Here is a 17,607-nt window from a genome sequence, read left to right on the forward strand (position 1 = left end):
TGGAATGCGCTCCCTCTTGAAATCAGGACGTCCACTAGCCGTCATACGTTTAAGAGCAAAGTGCGGAATCTCTTGTTAAAACAAGTAGCAGAATCGTCACACTCGTCTTAGTTTTTATTTATGTATATTTATTATTCATAATATATATATTGTATAATTCAGTATATAGTTTATTTTATTATTTATTTATGTATATGGGTATATATATGTATTTAATATTTCTTATTTGTTAATCATTATGTATGTATAAACCTATCTATATTTAAGTACACGTACATACATGACCTTATTTTTATTTATTGGTAAACCTGGTTCTTAACTTCCTGTATTTTTATTTTTTTAAACACCTACTTCTTTCAATCTCTGCATCACCCTAAGGTAGACTGGTAGATAATGCCTTTGGCATTAAGTCCGCCTATATACACATGCATATGAAGTTTAAAATAAATAAATAAAATAAATAATCCCCTTGTTTAAAAACGGATGCAAAAGTGAGCCCAGTAACTTTAGGCCAATATCCATCTTGCCTGCTATTAGCAAAATATTTGAAAGGGCTATATTAGAGCAATTAGAGAGCCATTTCAGTTTGTATAATCTACTCCACAGCAAACAGTTTGGCTTTACAAAGGGTCGATCTACCATCGATGCAGGGGTCACACTTATTAGGCATATTTTCGATGCTTGGGAGATGTCGCAGGACGCTATTGGGGTGTTTTGCGATCTCTCCAAAGCGTTTGATTGTGTTGACCACAATACTCTTTTATGTAAACTTAAGCACACTCTGGACTTAAAGGCTAAAATCACCACTTTACAGGATAGACTATCTCAAATGAGCTTAGAATATGAACAGGACACTAGGGACTACATACTCAAATATGATGAGATTGCCAAAGTTGGTAAGGAAAATTTAGAACGTGTATTATCTTTGTACAGTAGTTCTCAATGTCCAAAATGCTCTCAGGCCATTTCACTTTCTAGTGAATTAGAGTCTCTGACCTGTATAAAGCAGTCTAACCATACCACTAGCAGTGCATCACCAAAATATAAAATTAGTGTAAGCTCAACTCAGGACAGTTTTAAGGAAAACAGAGCATTAATGTTCTCAAATAGGATAGGTTTAGGTTTTGGTTCACTTATAAATAACAATGTGAACTTCAAAGTGACCAACCACTGCTACCAAAACCTCAAGTTAGGCAGAATAGTGGAGAAAATCCAAACAATGAATTTAGATAAAGACATTCCAATTGTTCTTATGATTGGCAATAGCTTAGGTTTAAGAAAGTCTGACATTATTCATAGTATAAGTAGTTTATTAGAAATGAATTTAGGAAAAATAATAATATGTGCATTCCCCTACTCTGACTCACTATCTGAGAATGAGAACCGACAAATTCACAAGTTGAATGCTATCTTACATTTGATAACAAGTCATCATAGTGATAGACTATTGTTTTTTGATACTAATAAATTTATTAGTACTTTTTATTTAACAAAAGAAAGAATGTTCCTTTCTTACAAAAATCGACATTTAATTGCTACTCTGTTAGCATATAATATTAACTTAGTTATAGAAGATATAACACAGCCTAGGTTTAAGGACGGAACAGTATTGTCTAGTCGTTTTACTAACAATACTGTGATTAATATTATTGATAATTTAGTTTATAAGGACACTGTTACGCATAATGTAACAAAGAACAACAATAATTTAAACGCTTAAGCAAGACAACGGATAAACAGGCAGGTTTTCTGAACGTAGTACACCAAAATCTACAAGGTTTATCCGGCAAAGAATTAGAGATAGAATTATTTTTGAAAAAACATTACACACACGTATTTTGTGTCACGGAACATTGGTTGCTGTCGCACCAATTAATATTAAATAATCAATATTATTCCATGATAAGTGCATTCAGTAGGAAGAAGGCTATACATGGAGGGTCAATGATTTTAGTTAGCAACAATTTAAAATGCAAAGAACGTAAGGATATAGTTAGCTTGTCAGTAGAACGTACTGCCGAAGTATCTTGTGTAGAACTCGAGCAGCATGTTATAGTATGTATATACCGTCCACCAATGAGTGACTTCAGTTTGTTTGAAGCTATAGTGGAAGATATATTAAAGCGTTTGAGTGTTAGTAACAAGTATGTGGTTGTCTGTGGTGATTTTAATGTAAACATATTGGAGCAGTCCAACACTACCACCAGACTGATTTCTCTCTTCAAATCATTTAATCTTAAACATCTTTTTAATAATCCAACTAGAATTACCGAACATTCGGCCACATGCTTGGACAATATGTTTAGCAACTGCGTATGTCTAGACAGGGTCATAGTCAACGATTTAACGTCAGACCACTGTGGACTGAACGCCGTCTTCTCTAGGAAGAACGTTATCAAATCTAACACGATAACTTTTAGACCTATTACCCACAACCGCTTGGCATTATTTAATCAAGAGGTAGCCGCCAAGATTTCCAACATTAATATTACTCAGGATGACCCAGACGTTCTCTATAAATCCTTGTTTAATGTTATTGAGTCTCAATTTTATATGGTTTTTAAGGAAAAAACTATTACAAAGGAAAATACAAAGCTGAAATTCTGCGATTGGGCGACCGTAGGAATTTACAAAAGTAGAGCTAGGATGTATGAGCTGTATGCCATGAAACAATACAATTTCAATCCAGGTTTTCTTGAATATGTTAGGAATTACTCTAAAATCTTTAAAAAATCTTGTGCCGCTGCTAAGTCTTTGTACTTAAGCACCAAGATCAAAAATTCCAACAATAAAATAAAAACAACTTGGAATATTATCAACAATGAAACAGGAAGATCGTCACCACCTGATCACGACTTCGAATTGAATGTTAACAATCGGGTTATTACAGATAGCCTAGGCGTAGCTCAAACATTTAACAATTATTTTTCTGCCATACCAGTCATTACGACTAGTTCCTTAAATTCCTCCACCGCTAAAGCAGGATCATTACTTAGGAGCAATGTGGGTCAGTGCAATGTCTCATTTTATTTTAAGCATATAAACCCCTCTGACGTAATCAGAGTATTCAAGTCGCTTAATTCAAAAAATACAGCGGACTTGTGGGGAATTTCTGTAAAGTTACTTGAGAGTATTATCGCTGAGATAGCGCCTCATTTAGCTGCAACTTTTAATCGATGTGTAGATGTAGGTGTGTTTCCTAATTTAATGAAGCACAGTAAGATAATTCCCTTGTTTAAAAACGGATGCAAAAGTGAGCCCAGTAACTTTAGGCCAATATCCATCTTGCCTGCTCTCAGTAAAATATTTGAAAGGGCTATATTAGAGCAATTAGAGAGCCATTTCAGTTTGTATAATTTACTCCACAGCAAACAGTTTGGCTTTACAAAGGGTCGATCTACCATCGATGCAGGGGTCACACTTATTAGGCATATTTTCGATGCTTGGGAAGCGTCGCAGGATGCTATTGGGGTATTCTGCGATCTCTCCAAAGCGTTTGATTGTGTTGACCACAATACTCTTTTATATAAACTTAAATTCTATGGGATTGGGGATGTGGCACTTGACCTACTTGCATCCTACTTGTCTGAGAGAGTACAGTATACAGGTATCAATGGGTCAAGATCCACTGGATCTGCAGTTAGTTTAGGGGTACCGCAGGGCTCTATCCTTGGTCCTTTTCTTTTTCTGGTATATATTAATGATTTGCCACATCAGGTGCAGGATCTGTGTGATATTGTACTATTTGCTGATGATACGTCGCTCATATTTAAAGTAGATCGTAAGAAAACAGATTTTGACGATGTAAATGGTGCTCTTACACAGGTTCTCGATTGGTTTACAGCCAACAATTTATTGTTAAATGCTAAGAAAACGAAATGCATTAGGTTTACCATGCCCAACGCTAGGAATCTAGGTACGAATGTAGTTCTAAAGGGTGAGGTGTTAGACATAGTCAACTCCGCAACCTTCCTAGGTGTAGACTTAGATAATAAGCTTCAATGGGGCACCCAAATAACAAAGCTCGCGGGCAGGCTCAGCTCCGCAGCCTATGCGATAGGAAAAGTAAGACAGTTTGCTGGTGTAGATGCGGCAAGACTGGTTTACTTTGGTTATTTTCACAGCGTTTTGTCCTACGGTATTCTACTTTGGGGCAGAGCGGCTGATATAGACACAATTTTCGTTATTCAAAAAAGAGCAATTCGCGCTATTTACGGCTTAGGAGCGCGGGACTCTCTGCGGGAGGTATTTGGGAAAATAGGTATACTGACGGTGGCATCACAGTATATTTTTGCGAATTTGATGTTCATCAAACAAAACATAAATTCGTTTGCTAAGAATAGTGACATTCATAACATTAATACCAGAAATAAGCACAAATTAGTAGGTCCCTGCAATAGATTGCAAAAAGTACACAACTCATTTGCAGGTCTTGGTGTTCGGTTGTATAACAAACTTCCCAGCAGTGTTATGGATTTACCCCAAAAAAAATTCAAATTAGTTGTTAAAGATCATCTTATTAAAAGGGGTTATTATAAGATCGACGATTATATAATGGACAAGAAATCATGGGATTAGTTGCTCGTTCTACACAAATCAAGATTAAATATCTATATATGTATATATTCATCTTTGCATTGTATAAATATTAATCAGTAGTATTTTAACTCTGTAACAGAGAGGTATCACACGAGCCTCAGTGGCACTCGTTTTCTTTTCTTGATAGATATGGTGGGCTCCCACATGCCAAGGTTCGTCATGCTCACTAAAATGTCATTGCTTGCGGCGGCGTCGTGTGCCGGGTCACCCCCTTCCCTCTAATATGTGCGAAGGGGGTGATGGCTGGTCCATGCGTCATACTCGTGAACGGGTGCTGCTTGGGGTGACTGGTCGTCCTGGTTGTGGTGAATTTGCCAAATATATATTTTTTTTTAAGTAAATAGGTATTAATAGATATAATTCCTTGTGCCATAGTCTGCTCTTGAGATGCCTCTTATGACTTGCTCATGCTCCCATCATGCTTCCAATACACTTGTGATGTTATTAGCACCTTCATATTGATTTAATTTATTTATATTATACCTATGTGTGTTCGGTAGTGTTGGTAGCGGCTCCTTACATCATCAAAGATTTATACCTAATAGAAAGATTGTTAAAATTAATTGGCGATTAAAAAGAGTGGCCTGGAGTTTCTTGCCAGCTCTTCTCATTGGCCCTACCTTCCGAACTGGCGGTAAATTCACTCTCTGTATCATTGACTATCATAAGTGTCAACATTTGACCTATATGAATAAATGATTTGATTTTGATTTTGATTTTTAAGCGCTATGGGATTGGGGATGTGGCACTTGACTTACTTGCATCCTACTTGTCTGAGAGAGTACATTATACGGATATTAATGGGTCAAGATCCACTGGATCTGCGGTTAGTCTCGGGGTACCACAAGGCTCCATCCTTGGTCTGTTCCTTTTTCTGGTATATATTAATGATTTGCCACATCAGGTACAGGATCTGTGTGATATCGTACTATTTGCTGATGATACGTCGCTTATATTTAAAGTAGATCGTAAGAAATCAGTTTTTGACGATGTAAATGGTGCCCTTACACAGGTTCTTGATTGGTTTACAGCCAACAATTTGTTGTTGAATTCAAAGAAAACAAAATGCGTTAGATTTACCATGCCCAACGCTAGGAATCTAGGTACGAACGTAGCTCTAAATGGTGAGGTATTAGACATGGTCAATTCCGCAACCTTCCTAGGTGTAGATTTAGATAACAAGCTTCAATGGGGCACCCAAATAACAAAGCTCGCGGGCAGGCTTAGCTCCGCAGCCTACGCGATAAGAAAAGTAACACAGTTTGCTGGTGTGGATGCGGCAAGACTGGTTAACTTTGGTTATTTTCACAGCGTTTTGTCTTACGGTCTTCTACTTTGGGGCAGGGCGGCTGATATAGACACAATTTTTGTAATTCAAAAAAGAGCAATTCGCGCTATTTTCACACCGTTCACACCGTTATTGACCGTTGAAGCATATAGACGTGCTCTTATGCATTATTTAATATAGTTTATAATATATTGACCTCCTTTAGAATTTAATTGTGTAGTGCGTTGACAATGCAAGCTTGCAAATTCCATCGTTAGTTATGAGTTTATAAGTTACGTGTACGTGTATAATAGATAGAAATACTAAAATGGAGAACAGCCCCTGCACCCCGAGTAGGTCGCCTCAACACTCCACTTCCGTGTCTCTTGAAGTGGTGTCTACAGCAGAGTTGCAGAGATGGATGACGACCATTGAGACATATTTGAATGAAGTGTGCTCCATATCCACCGAGGGTAAACTAAACTCGGATCAAAAGCTAAAAATCTCAAACTTATGTCGCAAAGTTGGGAAAGGAACGTCTGAAATGGCGGTTCTGTATCAGTCGCTGAAGCAACAAGCCCTGGATTTATCAAGTAAGAATGAAGCTCTGAAAGAAAAGTGCGACCTGACAGAACATATTCTTGCACTCAAGCAGACGGTCCAGGAGTCATCGACCGTTGGAAATGTTTCGTTTGCCGATATGGTCAAAAAGGGAGCTAATAGTTTTGTTCGACCCGCTAACCTCAGCTCTGTCGCCGTATACCCGAAGGATAAACAGAAATCTAGCGAAGAGACGAAAAACCTTGTACAAAAAATAATTTGTCCGGAACAAATGAAGTTGAAGGTGCGCGGACTGCAGAAAACGAAAAACGGAGGCGTTCTAATTAGCACGGAGACAAAAAATGATGCCGAAAAGTTGAAACAAGCCGTGCAACAATCTACGTTTGGACTCACAGCCGATGAACCCCAAAAGCGCAAACCTCGGATTGTGATCGTTGGGGTTCCCTCCGCAATGCCCGAAAAAGAGGTTTTTGCCTGCATATTCGAACAAAACATAGCCGAGAAAATTCCATCTTTGACACTAGAAACCTTTTTGACCACATGCAAGTTAAGCCACAAATCCGGCAGGAAAGATGCCCCGAACTGTAATTATATAATTGAAGTCCCTGCTAATATTCGCAAGGCTCTCATCACTCAGACTCGTATATTCATAAACTGGACCTCTTGTCCTGTTAGGGACTTCACACTTGTAACTAGATGCTACAAGTGCCAGCAGTACGGGCATGCGGCAAAATCTTGCCGTGAAAGTCACACCATTTGTGGACACTGTGCGGCTACGGGACATAAAATAGACGCTTGTATAATGAAGCATACCATGGAGCCTAAATGCGCTACTTGCACACGTTACAATAAGCCCAATAAACACCAAACAGGAATAGCAGAGTGTCCCGCTAGAAAAGCTGAAGTCACATTCAGTCAGTCAGTCCCTAATTTCTGGAAATGCTATTCTGTCTAACGTCAAATTTACAGAAATTGTCTGAACCTAAAAGGAATCTTATATTAGACGCTAAGCGGTCTAATACGATTAATATTGCCATGAAAAAACTACCGACTCCTCAAACCATTAAAGCGGCTATTATGAAAATGGATGCCACCGTCATCGGCAGAGAGGGTATTGAAAAATTGTTGACCATGCTTCCAACTGAAGAAGAGAAAGTCAAGATACAGGAGGCACAGGTAACAGTTCCATGGCATATTAATAAGTGTAACAACAAAAGTTTGGAAATATCTATCAATATTCCAGTTCATAAGCAAACTTTGAATGAGACTTTTAACGCTCGAAGTTAAGTTCGGGGACAGATACATAATGCCGAAAAGATTTTTTCAGCATTGGACTCCAAATAAAAAAACGGCATACAACAGTTGCAAAAATTTTGCTTATGTTACATTCATTTTATATCCTATTATTTCATTAATAGCTACACATTTCTGCGCCGTGACGTGTAGATGGAGTAACCTAAAGGTGTATTTACTCAAAGTCAATAGTTTCATTAGTGTTATTTAAGATAGCTTAAAAACATTACCAATAGTCTATCTATTGCGGCCATTACTTCTTTATAGAGATAAGTAAAACAGAATGTTATTAAATGATTTCAGTATGCTAATCCCGATCTGCCTCTGGGCAGTGCTGAACAGTTCCTACTCACCTTGGCTTCTATCAATGAACTATCATCTCGACTTAAGCTTTGGGTGTTTAAATTGGATTTTGATAATCTAGAGGTAAGGGTCTATTTAATTTGTACTTTACTCTCATAACACTATTGTATAATCTGTTTCTTTTCATTATTTAAAGCTTGTATTAGAGACAAGTCTTCATTATGGTCTATATAAATTTACAGAAAGAAATCGCTGAACCACTGATGGACCTCAAACAAGGGATTGAACTGCTAAAGGTGAACAGGACGTTTAAAGTAATCCTCTCGACTCTTAGGACAGTGGGCAACTACTTGAATGGCAACTACGCCAAAGGGTTCCGCCTGGAGTACTTGTCCAAGGTCGTTGAGGTGAAGGACTGTCCGCAAACACCCACTCCTGTATCACGTATGCGAAATGATAATTGAGAAATTCCCGGATAGCTCCGACTTTTTCAGCGAAGTAAGTAGTATGATTTGTGTACTCTTAGTCTTTTATTTAGCGTAGTTCACGTGAGAGTAGCCAACAGGTATAGTACTACGTTTTCCTAAAAGTTTTACTCATTACCCGTTTATTTTTGCTATCGAGATATCCTTACGTTCCTTTCGGTGTTTCTGCATAACGAGATACATGGAATTGAAAGAAGCAAAATAAGATCGCAGGAATCGTAGCAAGCTTGATTTTTCTTTCTTACCCCTAGGGGAAAAATACCGTCAATTTATGTATGTTTATTGCTTGTATATAAAAAATCCAATTCTCTTTTTCCAGATCGGTCCAGTTATTCGTGCATCTAAAGTAGATTTTGATGTCCTCACAGCGAACTTGCAGAAGTTAGAATCGGACTGCAAGGCGTCGTGGGACCACATGAAACGCGTCGCTAAACATGATGGCTCTCAGATCTTTAAAACTAAGATCAATGAATTCCTCACTGACGCTGCTGAAAGAATTATTTTACTTTCTCTTATCAGAAAGAGGGTGATGAGCAGGTAATATGTCATTAAAATAATAAGGCAAACAGTATATGTTTAAATATATTTCAACGTTACAGCGGCATTTAATATACGGTTGTATTTTCATGTTCTTTTCGCCTCCCAAAATGTGTTTTATACAAAACCATTGCAAAAACTGCTGATGCGATTTCCACCAAAATGTGCAATGCTTACGAACTGCGCGCTAGCGAATAACATCCTAAAGACTCGAGGTACACAAAGAACAAAGACGTTTCTGTTTGTTACAGATTCAACAAATTCCTGTTGTTCCTGGGAGTGCCGCCATGTGACATCTCCAAGACTAAACCAGCTGAATTCCTTAAAGTCATAGCGGAGTTCTCACTGGAATACAGGACGACACGAGAGAGAGTTCTTCAACAGTTGGAGAAGAAGGCTAACCATAGAGAGAGAAACAAGACTCTAAACAGAACTCGTTGGTGCTCAATCTTTCTAAATCAAAATGTATGGTCTTGGGAACTAGAAATTAGTCTGCAAACCTTGAGTTATTCATTGCGGGTAATAAAATTGAAAAGGTGGATAGGGCTACTAGCTTGGGACTGATAGTAGACCCAGAACTTCGCTTTGAGACACACATTAGCAAAGTGTTAAGTAACTGTTTTTATAGACTAAAGGTTTTACATGTAATTCGCAAAAACTTAAAGAGTTCCATTGCGAAAACAACTTATGGATTAGTGCTCTCTAAATTAAATTATAGTGATACAGTCTATGGCCCTTGTCCGCTGTCGCGAACAATATCAGTGATGGAGAATGTTACTAGGTACGCCAAATCGCTTTAAATGTTGACTCAGTAAAGCCTGTACATGCAAAATAGTTTTTGTTTTAGTCAAAAATACCGAGTAGTTTTGAATTTACAAGCATTCAAAGTTTCGAAAAATATCGAGTCCAGCTAACAGCGTGACGTCATATTAAGTACACCGCGCCGCGTGGGCCGCGTCCCGCTTAGTATCAAGTCTCCAGCCGTAGATGTAATAGCTTATGCAGTATTTTGTTGTTTTCGTCCGCTTATTACATTTATAGTGTAATAATAGTAAATATTATTATTAAGGACTGTGTGAGCCAGACTTAGCGTGATCAGGGGGGTTCCACTCCGCAGAGTAGGTATGATCGGCCGCCGGGCCGCATATGCGGCCTATCTCAGTAGGTTGCCACTCGGCGCGCTCGCTGACCGCGTCGCGCGATGTAGTGCTAGCTACACTTATCTATTTTCTTAATCTGTTTTCTGTTTATATAAAAAATAATGAAAACTAAACAACAAAAATCCCGTAAAAAAGCTAAAAGATACTGTAGTGTTTATGGGTGCATGAACAAAGACAATACGGAATCGAAAATATCAGAATAATATAATATATAATAAATACATAAATATCATGTTTTAATGTCGTCGGCGAATCCACGGAATGACGGAATACCTATTAAAAAAGTGGCGGCGGCCAATCGTTCGTTCTATTCGCTTCTTTGATTTTACCTATAGTAAAGTTATGTAGATACCTATATTTATTTAATGGCCAGAAAGCAATATAATGATAATTTTATTTTATAATGGTTAATGGGTTTTTCAGAAACTATTAGGAACAGATTAACATGTTTTGAAGTATTGTATTTGCATAGGTACACACTGTTCTCTTTATTGGTTTATTTTAATATTTATATCGACTAGTGATAACCCTGTGTTCCGGCGGTGAAACCGGAGACGCGCGGCGATACCCAATGGAGTATTAACGCTCGCACAGCGCGATAAGTTTCAATTTCGTGTGGCAGTCGTTAGTGTAGGTTATTTTTTATGCCTAAACTTCACTTTTGTTCAGAAGTGGACCTTCTGTACGGTAGTACTATTACTTATTCTGTGGCGTGATGTACAATGACGTCACATCGTCACCGTGCGGTTACAACTTGTTTTACTTATAAATCGGAAACTAATTGACGTATCAAAGTAATTCTTTCACTAGTATTTTTTACTTTTAACAGAAATTATGGAGTGCTAATAATCAAAATTTGTTTACATTCTCCATTCAGCGCATCCAGAATGCATGGGTCCGTTTTTGTGTAAACATCCCCAACAGAGCACATGTAACACCCTACATAAACACAAATCACATAATAAAAATGGCTGCTAGAAGGGGGTTAAATCTAGCCAGTTTGCTTTTTGGGGTAATTAAAACACAAAAACAAGAACAGTCTAAATGACTGCCTCCGTGGCGCAGTGGTTTAGGTCGCCACGCCGATACCACTGCAACGGGAGGTCGTGGGTTCGATTCCCACACGGAGCAATTATTTGTGCGATCAACAAATAATTGTTTCGGGTCTGGTTGTGCTTTGTGTCCGTTGTTTGTATGTTTGTAAAAGTCCCCGCGACACAAGAGTAATTCTTAGTGCGGGAGTTGTCTTAAAAAAAAAAAAACCAAACACAATCTTCTCCACGGTCAATCCATTGACTATTCCAAAGTACAGGACCACTGTCTTCGGATGTTGTTTTAAATTTTCTGCCTCATATTGTTGGAATGACTTGCCCCCTCACATTCGCAGCCTGAAAACAAAAGCAAGTTTCCTATTTCGATGATATATAGCCTATAGCCTTCCTCGATAAATGGGCTATCTAACACTGAAAGAATTTTTAAAATTGGACTAGTAGTTCCTGAGATTAGCGCGTTCAAACAAACAAACAAACTTTACAGCTTTATAATAATACTAGCTGACCCGCGCAACTTCGCTTGCGTTACCTAAGAGAGAAGGGGTAATAATTTTCCCCGATTTTGTAACATTTTTCGTTGCTACTCCACTCCTAATGGCCGTAGCGTGATGTTATGTAGCCTATAGCCTTCCTCGATAAATGGACTATCTAACACTGAAAGAATTTTTCAAATCGGACCAGTAGTTCCTGAGATTAGCGCGTTCAAACAAACAAACAAACAAACAAACAAACAAACAAACAAACAATCAAACAATCAAACAATCAAACAATCAAACAATCAAACAATCAAACAATCAAACAATCAAACAAACAAACAAACTCTTCAGCTTTATAATATTAGTATAGATATATATATATACTAGCTGACACGCGCAACTTCGCTTGCGTCACATAAGAGAGAATTTGTCATAATTTTCCCCGTTTTTATGACATTTCTCGTTGCTGCCTCGCTCTTATTGGTCGTAGCGTGATGATATATAGCCTATAACCTTCCTCGATAAATGGGCTATCTAACACTGAAAGAATTTTTCAAATCGGACCAGTAGTTCCTGAGATTAGCGCGTTCAAACAAACAATATATATATATATATATATATATATATGTCGGAGCGTCAGCATCTCGGCGCTATATCTTCGAACAATCTAATTAAAATTATCTTAAATTGATTTGATTAAGTATTAAGAAATAATTTCAACGAACGCGCTATAGACATCAACGAACCACGTGCTTCGAACGTTACCGCACCACGTGCTCCGAACCATGACAGTAGTGAGGTAAACGGTACAGTACGGAAAAATAAGAAACAGACGCAAGATCAAGTGAACCAATGAACGAACTGCGAGCAAGAACATCTACGTCATCGTCGGATCAAGAACCGCAACAATCAGCAGCCGTGGTGTACCATAAATGTGCTGGCCGCATAGCCGTCCGGTGCATGAGCGGCGCGGCGCGGCGGCGGCTGTGACGACGGCCACGGTGACGGCGGCAGCAACGCTAGCGGTGGTAGCGGCGGCGACGGCGGCGGCCGGGTGACGACGGGAAGCGGAATGAGCGGCGGTGGTAGCGGCAGTAGCGGCGGCGGCAGGCCAGGTGACGAGGGGAGCCGAGCGAGCGCTACGTCGATGTATCAGTCGTGCAACCATCATCTTCCGAACGTAAAGGTGTGTGGTGTTGGGACGGGAAATGAAATACCGAACTGGTCATAAGATAGACTTCGAACTCAAATGCCCTCCGTCTTTACATTTATTAAGTTTTATATGCTACAATGTACGTGACATATTTCTTATATCTAACATCTTACATTATCTTAGCAACTACGTGATGTACGTGACTACACGCCACACTACACCACCACCCTTAGAGAAAAAAAAAAACAAAATAAAATATAGATATTTTTTTTTTTTTTTTTTTTTTTTTTTTTTTTTTTTACTTGTAGTACAGCTTAGTTCTATTCTTATGTACTAAATCAATTTTATTTTTTAACTTAACTCTAACATTTGGTGACTCATCACTAATAACTTCGAAAGGGCCATCATATATACAATCTAACTTACTGCCCGTTCCGTTCCTTACCAATATGAGATCACCTTTCTTATAAACAATAGGATTTATATTCTTATCATAACAGTATTTTCTAGATATCTTACTAGCTATCAAATTATTTTTAGCATCAGCTTGAGCTCTTTGTAACCTGTATTTAAATTGTAAAGGGTAGTTATCAAAATTATATAAAGGTTCTATACTTCCACCTTGCAAATTACTTGGCAATTTACATAATTTTCCAAAAACTAGCTCATACGGTGTATACTTAGTTATGGTATTAACTGTTGTGTTGTATGAGAAACACCAGAATGGTAACCAAGCACTCCATGAAGATGTACTGTTGTTAGTTTGAATTCTTAAGTAAGCGCCTAAAGTTTTATGGACATTTTCCAATGAACCAATACTTTCATGATGATATGCCGTAGATTGTAATTTAGTGATGCCTAAAATATCACATAATTCTACCATTACTCTAGAAATAAATTCGGTACCCCTATCTGTCGCTATTGCTTTAGGTATTCCGTACCTTAAAATAAAATTTTCTGCTAACGCTCTTGCTACCTCATTTGCAGACTTGTTTTTTAAAGGATAAGCCTCTACAAACTTGGTAAGCTCACATTGCAAAGTCAATATGTAAACATTTCCATTGTCATCTTTATCAAACGGTCCTACCAAATCTAAATAAATCTTTTCAAAGGACGAAGATGCAGTAGATGTTATTGTCATCGGTTCTTTCGTATTTTTGTAATACTTTTGCGTCTGACACTTATCACATTTACGAACGTATTCAGTCACATCCTTCTCAATAGATGGCCAATAGTAATACTTTTTTATATTATTCACCATCCTACGTATTCCTGCATGACCACTTGTGGGCAAAATATGGAAATCATTCAATATAATCTTTTTTTCATCCCTTCCTTCTATCTTGCGTACATTCGCTACTACACAAACTTTAAAATCTCCACAAATTGAATCATTATTCTCCTCTATATACTGTGCCAATTCTTTTATAAGTTGCATATTATAACAATATTTCAAAATAAACACTTCTTTTAGGCCTTTCTCTATACAAAAACTAACTATGTCTTTCGATAACTCGTCTCGCGATGAAACCGATAAAGATTCATAGTTTATATAAATACTCGAGTTTTCTGGCACATACATTAATACATTGCGCGACTTAGAAAATATTTTTGTACAATCCTTGCTACGTAACAATTTTTCCCACGTCTTCGAACAAATTTGAACTAGTTCAGTGTCATGTCCTTGTTTCTTAAGAACTTCTACAATCCTAGGGTGATCAGTCCTAACAATCGATCAGAATCTTTATCACGAATATCCGGGGTTTGTACACTCTTATATTGAGCTCTAGTCATCACATTTATAGTCTTTTCTCGCATTGTTTTTAAATCATTACTAGAAATGACAATCCTAGATAATGCATCTGCCAACACATTTTCCTTCCCCCTCACATATTCTACCTCAAAGTCGTACTCTTCTAAGCTAAGACGAAATTTAGTTAACCTACTCGATGGATCTGTCATACTAAACAAGTATAAAAGTGGGCGATGATCCGTTTTTACAACGAATTTCCTACCGTATAAATATGGTCTGAAGTACTTAATTGACCAAACTATAGCTAATAACTCCTTCTCTATTATCGGATAATTTAATTCGCTTTTCCCTAAAGATCTACTAGCATATGCTATAGGTTTTCCGTTACTATTACACAAAACACTACCTATTGCATACCCTGAACTATCAGTTTGTAAAGTAAAAGTGTTGTTATCCGAAAAATCTGGAAAATCTAAAACTGGTGGGTTCATTAACGCCTCTTTGAGTAATAAAAATGACTTTTCGCATACATCGTTCCAATCGAACACAACATTTCTCCTGCATAATTTATTCATTGGAATAACAATACTCGCAAAGTTGGGTATGAATTTCCTATAGTAATTAGCAAACGCCACGAAACGCTTTAATTCGTCACCCGTACATGGACGCGGATAATTTTTCATAACTGCTACTTTCTCTGGATCCGGTAAAATACCTTCTGACGAAATAACATGCCCCAAGTAAAGTATCTGCCTCTTTAGAAATTCGCATTTAGATGGGTTTAACTTAAGGTTTACTTTTCTTAAACGCGAAAATACAGAAATTAGGTTACGGTTATGCATATCCAAATTTCGGCCAAATATAATCAAATCATCCAAATATATCAAGCATTTATCATAATTCAGTCCTGACATGGCTATGGTCATCATTCGACTAAAAGAACTCGGGCTTATCTTCAGTCCCATCGGTAATCTACACATTTGGTACTGTCCCTTGTCTGTAGTGAACGCTGTACACTTTCTACTGCTTTCCTGAAGTGTACATTGATAGTACGATTGTGATAGGTCGCAATGACTAAACAGCATAGCCCCTGACAACGAGTCCAAAATTTCGTTAATATTGGGCAATGGAAACTTATCATCTTGAATCTTTTCATTCAACTGCCTATAGTCTACTACTACCCGCCATTTTTTCTCACCGTTTTTCCCTGCCTTCTTCGGAACAATTAAAACAGGACTAGACCATTCACTAACCGTTTCCTCAATGATATTATTATTTAACATTTCCTGAATCTGCCTATCAACCTCTCTTTTCTGTGCATAGGGTATCCTATACTGCTTCCTGTAAACCGGTGTGCAATTCTCCTTCAATCTAATTGACTGGTTATATATATTTGTGACAGTCAATTTGTCCCCGGGTAAATGAAAAATATCAGAATATTTTGCACATATTTGCTCAATCGACAACCGTTCCTCGGGGTTTAAATAATCTAATTTAAGCAAAGAAAATACTTCCTTAACGCGTTCTACATCTATTTCTGGCTCACCAAAGAAACAATAGTCATAATCGCTTAAAGGATGCACCTCTATATTCGACATAGAACAGACAACTTCTTCGGAAGTTGTATTCATTATTTTAACGGGTATAACCCCATCTCTAGGTTTGGCAATTACACTAGCTAAAAACACGCCTTTGCATAACTCTTTCCTCATCACTACACACTCCTCGGTTCTGTTGACCGGAAAATATTTTACCATCTCGCATCGCGGAGAAATAGTTAAAGAATAATCATAATACTTAAGTGGCATTGAAATAGTACTTCCAGTACATTCTTTGAGAGACAACTCGTTCTCCGAAAAATCTATAACACCTTTATACTTTTGCAAAAAATCCTGACCTAATAAACCTACAGATTTGCATGGCAAAGTGGCAAAAACATGAAATTTATGTGTAAATGAGTACTGTTTGTACCTTAACTGTAAGTAAATATAACCTAATGCCTGTAAACTACCTCCTACACCATTAATTACCATTTTTTCCTTAATTATCTTATGACATAAAGAATTTAACTGTAAGAAATCATTTTTAATAGCTGATATCGACGCACCCGTGTCGACTAACCATTCCGTATCTACATTATTTACTAAAAAATTAACCCAATTTATACTATTACAAGCTAAAATATGCTTAGACACGAAAAAACTGACCTGCACTTACATGTTCGGCATTGCCGCATTGTGCACTTGACATTGAATTATTTTCACCTGACGTATGCCCCATTTGCTCAATGCATGCTATATGCCGTCGGTTTTGCTGACTAAGCCGGCCGCGATAATTATTATGTCTTACATCACGACCGCGCGTATTGTTATTATAAAACCCTACGTGCTTATTATCTTGCCTATGGAACGTGCGCGCTGGCGATCGCGTTCTTTGGACAAAATTATCCCGTATCTTATGCGAAACGTGTGAATATCCACGACTTCCGCTTTTACCAAAACATGGTTTAGATTTGAATTGACGTTGGAATGTGTTAATTTGTCCTACTAACGTACACCTTTCGTCTTCCGCTACCCTAATCGCGTCTTTCAACGATGTTAAATTCCGAGCCGTAATAATTGTACCTAATCGGTGATCGCGAAGACCATCTGCGAATTTTTTAATAGCATATTTCTCGTTCAAGGGATATAGTATTTTGTATGCATCTTGATTCTCCCCTGCTTGAGAAATCGTCAAATCAGTCATTAATTTTTCAATTTCGGCACCGTAACTGGAAATTGACCTATCGCACTGCCTAACACGAGCGAGTTTCGCTTGAATCGCTACGTCGGACTTCACAGTTAACAAATGTTTCTTCATATCAGACAAAAGACTCTCAACCGATACGTAATTTGAACACAAACGCATTTTAGCTGCGGCTGATAACCTAGTGCTCAGAACAAACTTAATCAAAAGTACCCTATCGCTA

At 37.8% G+C, this 17,607-nt stretch overlaps 1 pseudogene; it reads left to right on the forward strand.

Moving 5' to 3' along the window:
• LOC142985974 (FH1/FH2 domain-containing protein 3-like) overlaps positions 1-12,589 on the forward strand; it is a 68,486-nt pseudogene extending 55,897 nt beyond the window's left edge.
• The last annotated feature ends 5,018 nt before the right edge of the window (positions 12,590-17,607 follow it).

The sequence above is a fragment of the Anticarsia gemmatalis genome, chromosome W, assembly GCF_050436995.1.
Source record: "Anticarsia gemmatalis isolate Benzon Research Colony breed Stoneville strain chromosome W, ilAntGemm2 primary, whole genome shotgun sequence".
In the NCBI taxonomy this organism is placed as follows: Eukaryota; Metazoa; Arthropoda; class Insecta; order Lepidoptera; family Erebidae; genus Anticarsia; species Anticarsia gemmatalis.